The sequence below is a fragment of the Vicia villosa genome, linkage group LG1 (assembly GCF_029867415.1).
Source record: "Vicia villosa cultivar HV-30 ecotype Madison, WI linkage group LG1, Vvil1.0, whole genome shotgun sequence".
Taxonomy (NCBI): Eukaryota; Viridiplantae; Streptophyta; class Magnoliopsida; order Fabales; family Fabaceae; genus Vicia; species Vicia villosa.
In genome coordinates, this window is record NC_081180.1 from 131705284 (window position 1) to 131716831 (window position 11548).

An 11548-nucleotide genomic window follows, 5' to 3' on the forward strand; every position below is an offset into this window, starting at 1 on the left:
ACGCTCTCTTAATCGCATTTACGAAAAATTGAACCGTATTCTTTCATACTAAATTTCACTTCAATTACCACTAATCAAACTAACTATTGTAATGTTAAGTTAATTTTAAATAAAATATGATATAATGTTGTATTGAATTATTTGTTGACTGCAATAGTAAATTGAATTAATATAATATGTAGAACTTTTCTCCACTAAGTTATTTAAGTTATTTGATAAAATATATATAGATTTTAAGTAAAACATTATTTACGATCTTTTATATTTTTAAATTTTTATTTTTATTTTGTTAAGATACAATTTTTTTCCATGTCAGTAAAATGCTCAATAGCACAAGCGAGCCTCACTTATCATGCATGTTCCTTTGAGTCTAATGTGTAAATACCTTCACAAAAAATTATCAGATACACAATTGTTAATCTCGACTTTCACTACACCGTCTTGAATCCTAAAGGGCGTTGGAGTGTTAACCATATTGGTACCTCCATTAGATCCGTCGTATCGGAGATTAACAACGCCGATTCAAGATAAACTCTCTGATTTAAGAAGCATCGTGATCACAACCTTCGATCCATGGTGCTGCATCACTGTAGTGCTCAGAAAGCTTCGCTCCACCGTAGTTTCCGCAATACTCTCCATTTCTGGTTCCGCAACAGAACAGTGGTGCCGTTTGTGTGAATCAACTTTCGATTCCTACAATTTCTACGATTTCTGATCCAATTTTCGACTCACCAAATCATGGCATCCTCTTGACGCCAAATCAAAATCGCATTCAACCTTTTGACCTAAGTGATCTCTATGAACCTAGGAACATCGCCTGACTTCTTTGTTCGAGCCTATCCAGATCTCAAAAGCGACGATGTTCAAGGGCAAGCACAGGTATTCGCAATAGCCGACTCGGTTGTCACCATCTCAGCCTCATCTTTGCCGCCAAGATCTAAACTCTTAAAAACTTTGTAGACCAACAAGAGAAATGATCTCAGATCCAAATCCAGGATCGCGCTGGCCTTCGAAGGCAATTTCCTAAAAGTCAGGCTAAGCCCCGCAAATTACCGACCGACAAAAAACGTAAACGCATCGCGCCACGAATGAGATGGTTGTGTAGGCAACATCAAGAAGATGTCAAAAGTTCTTAGTTAAGGACACTCGGGTGTCATAATTTCGTAGTTAATGTTGGGCGCCAAGAAGATACCGATGTGCATCCTATGGATACCATAGGATTTCCATCGGATGCACCCAGGGTCTCCACCAACCAGACATCGAAGCATGGTTCCACTGGAGATCTCAAAAGCGACGACGTACGGGGGCAAGCACAGGGATTCGCAGTAGCCGACTCGGTTGATCACCATCTCAGCCTCATCTTTGCTGCCAAGATCTACAACTCTCAAAACTTTTGTAGACCAGTAGGAGAAATGATCTCAGATCAAAATCTAGGATCGCGCCGGCGTCCGAAGGCAATTTCCTAAAAGTTAGGCTAAGCCCTACAAATTACTGACCGACCAAAAATGCACACGCATCGCTCCACGAATGAGATGGTTGTGTAGGCAACATCAAGAAGATGTCACAAGTTCTTAGTTAAGGACACTCGGGTGTCATAATTTCGTAGTTAACATTGGGCGCCGAGAAGATACTGATATGCATCCTATGGATACCATAGGATTTCCACCAGATTCACCCAGGGTCTCCACCGACAAGACAACAAAGCGAGGTTCCAGTGGAGATGTCCAATGAAATACATCCCAAGCGCCGACCGCTAGAAGACCTATCAATTTCAACATCCGCCAATGTCTAACACCACGGTTGGACATATTTTAGTTTTTGTGTGAGAAGGGACTAAAAAAGTAGGAATACATCATCCCCCGTCTCCAAACCAACCCAACATCCTGGATGCCCCGAAGAAGATCTAAGTCCAAAGATGTCTATTCACCTTGACCCCGAGAAGAAAAATTAGGCATACTTATTAGATACCGACCATCTTACAAGCCAAGGAGTCAACACTCCATATCAGAAGCCCACCAAACCACCCGGAAAAACACATTAGGGCGAGCGATTGATACATACTTGCGGACGACCTCAATATTTAATTAATGTATTTATAAATTAGTTATATAATAGTGATAGTGGGAATACACAAGACAATGAATTGGGGTACATCCAAAGCAGTTGATGTCTGACCTAAAGATTCTAGGGGTGATGTCAAAGAGGCTTAACACATTTGACCAAAGTGATCGAATCCCCTCAGCGCCAAGTGCGTCTCTAGATTCTAGGAGTGTTATCAGAGATGCTTCGCATGTCCGACTAAAGCAATCAAATTCCCTCAGCGCCTTGCGTGTCTTTATATTTCAGGAGGTTTTTTGGAGACGCTTAGCACGTCCGACTACAGTAATCAATTCCCAAAATCATCTTGCGTGCCTTCAGAATTCAGGGGAGCTGTCAGAGACAACTTGCACGTCCGACTACAGTAACCAAGTCCCCCAGGAGTACTATCAAAGATGCTTTGCACATTCGAATACAACATTCAAATACCATATGTCAAAGAAATACATGAAATCTGCGTAGCGGGGCCACCCTGTAAGTGCACCTTCCTATTAGATGTTTTACATGATGTCAAAACTAGGATATTTTAGTCTTAACGTGCATCTTAGTATTAGGGAACTTAGAATGCATTTAGAAAAGGTTTTCTACATCAAAAATCATGTTTTATGTGAAAAACATGCTTATGTGTTGACACATACGTGTTATGAGTCGACACATGTGGATCATTATTAAAGCTCGTAGCCTCTATTTAGATGTTTTTATGCGTGAGGATTTTCAGGTCGACACATAGAAGAAAATTTTCTTCTACAACTCGACACATACGATGAATGTGTCGACACGTGCTACTCAATTTTAAAGCATATAGCTTATGTTTCTCATGAGTCAACACATGACCTTGTATAGGTCGACACATGCATCAATATGATTCGACACATGAATCGTATATGCCGACACATGCAACATATTTTTTGAAAAATTGTATTCTTTTCTAAACTTCTACTTTCTCTTTTTGCCTCTAACTTGTACCATATAAATACCTCATACATGCATCATTTCAAAAAGTTCTCTTTATCTTCAACCGCACATCTATGCATACACATAAATAGGTTACACATAATCATTCTTTGTTTGGGTACCATCTAGATTTAGTGTTGATAACGTCCAATTTAGGTTGTTGAATTGAAAATCGGGTTGAGAATATTTAGGGGTTTCATTAGGAAAAACCAGTTAGGGTTTGTCCTCCAAGATCAAGGTGTTGATTTAGGTGTTTTTAACAAGACTTCGTAATTCGGATTCACTCGAGTGAAAGCTTCAAAGAAGGTGGTTTTGTCAAAGGAGTAGCAGTAACCAGATGACTATTTGGGAGTTTTTGGTCACGATAATTTGCAATTGGATTAAGTCGAGTAAAATCTTCCAAGAAAGTGGTTATGTCGAATAAGTAGAGGTAACTGCAGGATCAATTGGTATTATCGGATTACTTGTTTGAGCTGAATATCAAGGGAAGAGAAAGAGTTTGATTGTTACATTTCTCTTGTAACATATTTTTGCAAAGTAATATTGATTATCTCAATTCCTTTGGAGTTTGGGGAAGATGTAGGCATAGCAATGATGAATTGGTGAATTTCCCGTGTCTCTCTCTTTGTCTCTCTCGCTCTGTCTCTATCTATCTCTCTAATTTACTTGCAATAGCAAATTGTTGAATTTGGTAATTATGCAATCGATACGATTAGATAAATTCTTTATCATTTCAAAAAAATTGTTGAGTTGATTACAATCCTTGTGATTGTAATTGGATTTCAAATCAAAAAAATCATAAGAAATCTGATTAAAATTGACAAGTATTCGATAAATTTCTTTACTCATTCAATTATTCTATATTTCATTCAAAACACATTAATATTGTAATCATATTCAAACATATTGTGTTGTTTGTTGAAATACATTGTCTCAATTGCTTTTCATTATCATTGCAATTCTTGTTGGTTTTAACACATAACCGAGTTTTTCGATAACGATTAGAATTAGACAAATTGATACGGCCGTTTTCCACTATCCATAACAAACAATGTTTTAAATAGTATTTTCACCAGGTATTTTTAATTGGGATCTATTTACCCCCTAGATGAGTTTCCTACGTCTAATACACCCCCAATTCAGAACTAGCCAATACAGGGGACGTGAGTGGTGGAGCCAAGAGACATCCTCCTCCATCCAAGATTTTACCATGGGGGATGGGTCGGGGATCCTCTACCCTTGGGCGAGGAATGATCTTCTGTGATACAGAGTACAGTTCAAAAGCATGGCCATATCTAGCCGGTTTCATGTCACTCGTTTGTAAGTATGATTCAAAATTTAACTGCAGTTAATCGGGCTCTTGCCTTATTCCTATGAATAATGAATAAGGCATAGTTGCATCTAGCTGGTTCTTTATGAAATACTTATAGGTGCCATTGAAAGCATATACGCCTTAAGTCGATCCCATGTATCATCAGTACAAAGCAAACGTAAGGAAACATTAAACTGAACCAATGCTTCACATGTGTAAGCATGTTCTAATTACAGCCCCATCTAAGTATAACTCATGATGAGCTTAGTACATACATAAATATTGGATCATAAGTTAAACATTCTTAAACATATAATGAAAAAGAAATGAAAATCTAAGAGTAACTTCTTCGTCTTCTTGCAATCTTCAATCACCAAGATACGAGATTTATCACGCCAGATACTGGTAGCGTGCACTTGAGATTATGAGAAGAAGAATTGTCCACTTTCGTTCGGCTTGCTCTATTCACCAAATTCCACAAAGTGTTTCTCTCCCAAATTTTTTGAACATCGTTGCATTTCCTCCAAGAGGTCCTTTTATACTCACTTTCATCTAAAGTTTTTTGTGGTGTCTTGGATCGTGGGCATTTGAATATTCATAGTATCTAACCAAAATGATTCAAAAAGTTTCCCTCCAATTCCCCTTTTTCGTATCATTGCAAAGCAAGGTACAAACAATATATGGGAGACAAAGTGTCTTGTGGCAGGCTACTGGTGCAGGAAAACAACGACGGTGCCTTGCAACAGTCGTTTGTTGCAGGGGGACAAGTTAGGCGCAGTTGTGGTTGTAATGTTGTGCATAGATTTATCCTCTATCACCTTGATCTTATCTTTTTTCCACTTGATTCAAATGCACTTCATCCTGTTGATTGGTGCCATGTATGCCCTAAAACTATGAATTTCTACTTTTTGTAACTTCTATTACATCCAGCTCTCCACTTTCAGTTGCGGTTAAGATGTTTCTCCAATATTTTTTTTGCCATGACTCATCAGAAGTCATCTTTACATAAGTAACAAACACATAGAAATTAACAAACGAAAGCACCTATTGTGCTCTTCATAATCTACTCAAAAACAACGAAATTCATTAAATTAAACTAGTAAATAACTGAATTAAAAAAATAAATTCAAGTATTAAGATCTATAATAACTCGCAAAAAGTTAGTTATCAACAAGCAATACAAAGAAAAAGATATGAATGAACTCAATGATTTTATCGACTGCATGGAACTAGTAGATGTTCCATTAATAGGAAGTAGGTTCACTTGGAAAGACAATGAGGGAAGTTCAAGAAGTAGTCTAGACACAATTTTTCATTTGAATCTCTAGTAGATGAATGGAAAATAGTAGGCAAGTGGTAGGTGTAGGGATATATGAGATCATGCACCAATATGGACAAATGCTAATGAAATTGATTGGGATTCAAAGCCATTTAGAGTTAATAGCTAATGGTTTGAAGTCAATGAGTTCTTAAAGTTTGTGGACGATGTTTGGAATTCATTAGAGGTAGATGGAAAGCAAGGTTATGTATTATGGAAAATTTTAAATAGCTGAGAGACAGGTTAAGAGTATAAAAAAAGGCAATATTTGGCTGGCTGGATTTAAAAGTAGATTAAACATCTAAAGAGTTTAATGAGTTAGATGAATTGATGATAAACAATGAGCAGGAAAATAATGACAATATAGCCAAGAGAAGAAAGCAAGTCTCAAATGTATTTTGGAAAATTTTACAACATAAGAAAAGTCTAACTCTACAAAAATCAAACATAAATAGTTGAAAAAATAAGATCAAAACACTAGATATTTAATGAAGTTTTTCCAAGATTATTAACAACATAAAACAACAAAAACTTTATTCCAATATAAGACCTAATTCTATATGTAATTAGATCCAATTAAAAAGAAAATTTCATAATATATTTTCAAGACATACCATTCAATGTTTATAATTCAAATGGTATTTTGTAATCTGCTTGTATTTCATTTCAATTTTGATTTTGTTGTAAATTGTAATCATTGTGATTTAGTAATAACAAGAATATACATAGATGTGTAATTAAATTAAGTGTGCCATTGTTGCTCACTTTGGCAAATTGTTTTTGGTAGCATGTGGAATTATGATTTAGTAATCATTGTGATTTAGTAATAACATCAATTACTTTGTAGAAAAATAGCGTGTTTTCTGTTATTTTCTGTTATAGCTTCTGAAATTATGTTGTTAATATTTTGATATTTTTCCTTTTTCCATGTTTCTATGTTCTCTCTTTCAATGATATTACACTACATTCGAATCGGGTGAGTTTTCCAAACCTCACTCTTAGGAGGGCTTATGTACATCCAGAACGTACATACTAGGTCAACTAACATCTCGTCTCTTATTATCAAACTGCTCATGTTTGTTCCTTCTATCGAGTCGCCTTTTAATTAAGGAGACATCCTCATCAAAATAGAGTTCAATATCCTTTATAACTTCTGAGGCGACAAAGAAAACATGATAATTAAGATTTATGAATACGAGATAATGTCATCACTAGGCAAGCACTATAAAAAAAGTAGCTTAGCTACATTGAAAGACAAATAATTTTAAAATCACAAAATCTAAGTTCATTGTGGCTTCTCCCGACCAGCTTTAGGGAGGTCATTTGACTTTTTTTTAAAATTGACATAAAATTTAAAAAAATTAAATTGAGCCTTCATTTCCGGTGAGTTTCTCGTCAATAATTAGAGGAGAGAGATAGACGTGTTTCTTCCCTTTCAGACTTCAAAACGCGCTTAGATTTAGTTCTCCTTATTTATCGTTACTCTTTTGCTTAAAATCAAAAATCAAATAGGAAAAGAAACAAAAAATGACAGAAATTCATGAGTTGCCGGAAGGATGCATCGCCGCCATACTGTCTCGTACTACTCCCGTTGACGCCGGCAGATTCTCCCTCATTTCCAAGACTTTCCGTTCTGCGGCCGATTCCGATGCGGTCTGGAGTCAATTCCTCCCTTCCGATCCCAATTTCACAGCCTCTGTTGTTTCACAGTCTTCCTCTATTGAATATATCAAAGATTCATGATCTGAACCATGTGAAAGATAAGAAAATTGCAGAGCAAAGAAGAAGATGAAGATAAAGCTCTTTTCATTATCAAGTGGTTACAGTTTGTTATCCTCCTCTTACTCCAAACAATTACATTCTATCTATATATATCCAATGAAAAACTATAGAATGAAAAAGAAAATATATCTACCCTATAGGAAACTGACACGTATTAAAATATAAACTCCTAATACTCCCCCTCAAGTGGGAAGATATATGTCCATCATTCCCCACTTGAATGTTAGGAATTCATACAGTGGCCGTGGAAGAGCTTTGGTAAGGGGATCTGCTAGCTGTTGTGAGGACTTCACATGAATTAATTTGAGAAACTTGTTCTGCACATGCTGGCGAATGAAATGACAGTCTATATCCACATGTTTAGATCTTTCATGGCTCAAAGGATTTGATGCGAGCTGGACAGCTGACATGCTATCACAAAACACCATAACCGACTGCAAATTGACTTCAAATGCTCGTAACAGTTGCCTCAGCCATAGCAGTTCAGAAGTAAGGGAGGCTAGAGCTCGATACTCTGCTTCTGCTGATGATCTTGCTACTGTAGGCTGTTTTTTTGACTTCCACGAAATCAAGGCATCACCTAAAAAAACACAGAAACCTGTGGTGGATTTGCGTGTCACTTTGCAACTCCCCCAGTCAGCATCAGCAAAAGCTGTGATTCTAAAAGAAGACTTGGTTGGGAAAAATAAACCTTTTCCTGGTGTGCCTTTAAGATATTGCAAAACATGACGTACCCCTGTCAAGTGAGTGGTGCGAGGTTTCTGCATGAATTGACTTAATTTATTCACTGCATAGGCGATGTCAGGCCTAGAGATTGTCAAATACATTAGTTTCCCTATCAGCCTTCGATAAGCAGAAACATCCTCAAGGATTTCTCCATCAGTATCGTTAAATGTCATTGTAGAATCTAAAGGAACGGTCATAGGTTTGGAGGCAAGATAGCCTGTATCTTTAAGAAGTTGTAGGGTATATTTCCTTTGACAAAGATGGACCCCTCTAGTTGATTTTGCAATTTCTAAGCCTAGGAAGTAGTGAAGATCTCCCAGAACTTTCAGCTTAAAGTGTTTTTGCAAGAGAATCTCAACTTCTTTTAACCTCTTTGAATCTGGTCCTGCAAGCACAATGTCATCTACATACACTAGTAGAATGACAAGAGAAGATTCCTTGCCACATGTAAACAAAGAATTATCAGCTGAAGATTGTTGAAAACCTAAAGATGTGAGGGTGTCACTGAACTTTTGATACCACTGCCTAGATGCTTGTCTTAAGCCATACAAAGACTTGTTTAATTTGCAAACTAGGTTCTCCCCCTTGATTGGATAACCTTTAGGAAGCTGCATAAACACCTCTTCAGATAAATCTCCATTCAAGAATGCATTATTAATGTCTAATTGAATGAAACTCCACTGTTTTTGTGCAGCAATAGAAAGTAAGACTCTTACTGTAGTCATTTTTGCTACAGGAGAAAATGTATCCAGAAAATCTATACCAGCCTGTTGTGTGAATCCCTGAGCTACTAAATGTGCTTTGTACTTGTCCAAAGATCCATCAGCTATGTATTTCACTTTGTAGACCCACCTACAACCCACAGCTTTCTTATCTTTAGGAAGACTTTGAATGGTCCATGTATTGTTTGCCTCTAGGGCAGCAATTTCTTCTGCCATAGCATGTCTCCACTCAGGACTAGATACAGCTTGATGATAGAAAGAGGGCTCATAAATGTTGGACACTTGTCCTATAAACTGTTTATAAGTGGGATGCAAGTTATCATAGTTTAGGTAATTTTGTATGGGATATTGGACACTGCATTGATAATTTTGAAGATAAGCTGGAGGCCTATGTATTCTAATGGGCCTTTGAGGTGGCTGATTATTCTCAACAGGGAAGATTTGGTTGTTATTTTGAGCTGCAGTAGGTGAATTTGGCATTTCAGCATCCACATCAAGCTGTGGTGCTTCATCATCATTATGGATCAAAGGGTTTGGTTCTTGATAAGAAAAGGAATCTGTGATTGCCTTTGGCAATACAGTGTCAGAAAAAAAACTAGACAGGACTGTATCGTCAGCTATAGAATTGAATGGAAAAATGGTCTCTTGGAATGTGACATCTCTACTGACCATGATTTTTCTGGTGTCTAAGTTAAGGAGCTTATAACCTTTAACACCATGAGGATATCCTAGAAAAACACAGGGGGATGCACGAGGGGTGAACTTAGACCTATATGCAGGAATCGTAGAGGCATAGCAAAGACAACCAAATACTCTTAGAGATTCATAGTCAGGTAATTTACCTTGTATCAGCTCATATGGTGACTTGTTATCCAATCCAGAAGAAGGAACTCTATTGATTAAGTATGCACTTGTACTCACACAATCTCCCCAAAATCTCAAAGGAACTATAGACTGAAACAAAAGTGCTCTAGCAACATTCAGCAAATGCTGATGTTTTCGCTCTACAACTGAGTTCTGTTGAGGCCTATGTGGACAAGACAGCTGATGTGTAGCTCCTTCATCTCGTAAAAAACTAGTCAAGTCGAGCTCTTTGGCATTATCACTTCGAATTCCTTTTATGGTAGTGTTGAACTGTGTTTTAATGAACTTAAAAAACTGTTTAATCAACATAGGAGCTTCAGACTTGTATTTCATTAGATGAATCCAAGTGTACCTTGTATTATCATCAACAATGGTTAGGAAATAATGAAAACCATCATATGTGGCTTTGGCAAATGGCCCCCATACATCACAGTGGATGAGATCAAAGGGTGATGTAGTGTGATTATTGTGTGCAATAAAAGGTAAACGATGAAATTTTGCAAGGGGACAAACTTTACAGAATTCATGACTATTTTTATTAAAGGAGAATAGATTTGGAACAGATTTATGCATAGAATGTAAAACATGATCAGATAAATGTCCTAATCTAGCATGCCAAGTATTGAAAGAAACATTTCCAACAACATTACAGCTAGGTTCAGATAGAGAACTTTTATTTGAATGGACATTAAGGGAAATAGAATCCTCCTTATGAGCAGACTTGAGGAAGTAGAGGCCATGAGTGTATTCACCCGAACCAGTCACCTTCCCCTGCTGAGTGTCCTGAATCAGGAATCCAATTTTAGAAAAAAATGACAGAGAGTTTAGAATCCTGTAATAACTGACCAACAGACAAAAGATTGATGCGAAAAAGAGGAATGTACAACACATTATGCAAAGTTAAATGGGGATTAAGAACAACTGTACCAATAGCAGAAACAGGGACTTTGCTATTGTTGGGTAAAGTCACAAATCTGTGAGATAAAAACTTATATGAAGTGAACATGTTTAAAGAATGCACAATGTGGGAGGTTGCACCTGAATCAACTACCCAAGTATTGCAAGTAGGATATTTATTTTGATGTGTAGAAGAAAAAACCATACCAACTGAATCACTTGGTGTAGGGTCTGTGTTAGATTGTCTGGCCATCTGTCCTTGAATATATGCTATGAGTTGCTGATACTGCTTGGTGTTCAAAGGCGTTTCTACATCCATGTTCTCTGTGTTTACAGCATTGGCATTTGGTTGTGAAGGGGTGAACACTTTTCCTTTCTTAAAACCTGGTGGATAACCGTGAAGCTTGAAACACTTATCTTTGGTGTGACCAAGAACATTACAATGTGAGCACAGAGGTCTATCCCTTCTCCCATTCTTAGACTTGGATCCATTAGATTCAGCAACAGCATAGGCAAGGTTCTCACTGTTGTTACTAGTGATAGCATTAACCACACGCTGCTTTTCTTCTTGCATAACCAATGAAAAAACTCGACTAACCGATGGCAAAGGATCCATGAGCAATATTTGTCCACGAATTGAATTGAAACTTTCATTCAATCCCAGCAAGAATGTGAGCACATACTCACGGTTGATGTGTTCGATCAAAGGGTTTACGCCACCACAAACACATTGATGAATGGGACGAAACTCGGCGAGCTCTTCCCAAAGACCTTTGATTTTGGAGTAGTATGCGCCGACTGAGAGTGTACCTTGAGTGCACGTAATGAAATCCTTGCGAAGTTGAAACAATCGTGGACCGTTGTTTTGCAAGAAAC